The following is a 1,620-nucleotide window of genomic DNA, read 5'->3' on the forward strand; positions in this document are numbered from 1 at the left end:
CTTCCTTCTCTCTATCTCTCTCTCGCGCACACCACCTGAAAACCACGGAACGGACGCCCCACTCCGGGCCGTCGCGGACAAGGAGGGACAAGGGGCGAATGCGGCACAATAACTCTGTGGGCCGCAGTGAGCGCTCGGCACAGAGGAGTGTGTTTCGCCAGCAGCAGCAGGCGGCCGTGCGGGGCGGGGCCGTGCGGGGTGGGACGGGGCGGGGCGGGGCGGGGCGTATGGTGGTGCAGGGCACGGCCGCGGCGCGACAGGGACGCGCGTATGAAGAAAGTAGTCGGCGGGTTGCATGTTGTAGTCACGCTCGCCTCTCCTGTGTGGTGTGTGCGTCGGGCGGGGCTTGGCGGGGCGGGGCAGGCGGCAGGCCCCTCTGATAACAAAACGAAACTGGTGGTGGTGGACGCCTCGCCGCCGCCGCTGCCGCGTTGCTGGCTGGTGGTGTACTGCGCTTGTCGCGGCCGCGCGTCGTCGGTGCGGCGGCGGCGGCGGCGGTCGTTGCCCCAACCTGGTGGAAAAGAAAGAGAAGAACAAGAAGAAGGTCATAATTATTATGACCACTTTTGGTCTTCTCTTTCCCCCCTTCTCGATTCGAATAAAAGCAGGCGACACACACGGGTCACGTCTGCGGCGTAAATCACCGCGACGGACGGACGGACGGACGGACGGACGGACCGACCGGGGCGGACGGATGAACGGGCGTTTTACTATTTCTCACATCCGTAAAAGCGCTGCGCTTCGGGGCGTGGGAGCGGCCCTTATGGTCGTCGCCGCTGTGTCTTGGAGTCCCGGAGCCGCTGCTGGCTGGGTGCTGACGGCGGTGAGGACGACGACGTGGATGATGATGACGATGATGATGATGATGACCGTCTTGACGATGACTCTTTCTGACGTAACGGTGACAATTCTACAGGATGACGACGTAACAACACTCTTTGCTCTTCACGCGCCTTGCTCGGCGTCGCGGCATCCCCCCCAGCAGTGGCTGTCTCTATCTGCTGAAGTACTTTTACCAGCGAATCGACGACTCTGTCCAGCCGTTCCTTGACAGCAGCGCAACACAGAGCAGCGTCTGACGCGCGCACGCCCGTTTGTGTGAGTGGGAGTGTGTGTGTGTGCGTGCGTACGTGCGTGCGTGCGTGCGTGTGCGTACGTGCGTGTCTTGCGCGCGCCTGCCTTGAATCAGCCGATAAATCTTTGGCTTCGGCTCCTTCTTGCCCGCCCGTCCGCCTCTCTTCTCCCTTCCCTCCTCTCCCTTTTTACTCGGCGCTCGCGGCCGCATTGTCCCGGAAGCGGAGATACCATGACCCCGTGACAGTGGCCGGTGCCTGGCCGCCCCGCCGACGCCGCGCCTGCCGCCAGGTCGCCCGTCGCCCCGGCCCGGCGGCCGCCGGCGCGCGCGACGCCAGCGCCGCCAACGAGGCGGGTATCGACGCCGCATCGGCGTCGTAAAGTCTCCGCCGGCAGGGGGTATTATCGGACGCGCGGTGTAGCGCCGAAGTCACCGGCTGCTCGTTGGCAACGGCGGCACACTTGGAGGCCAAACGTGACAACCAAGCACCGTCTCTCTCTCTCTCTCTCTCTCTCTCTCTCTCTCTCTCTCTCTCTCTCTCTCTC

This window comes from Frankliniella occidentalis, unplaced genomic scaffold (assembly GCF_000697945.3).
Source record: "Frankliniella occidentalis isolate FOCC.00 unplaced genomic scaffold, Focc_3.1 Scaffold52, whole genome shotgun sequence".
In the NCBI taxonomy this organism is placed as follows: Eukaryota; Metazoa; Arthropoda; class Insecta; order Thysanoptera; family Thripidae; genus Frankliniella; species Frankliniella occidentalis.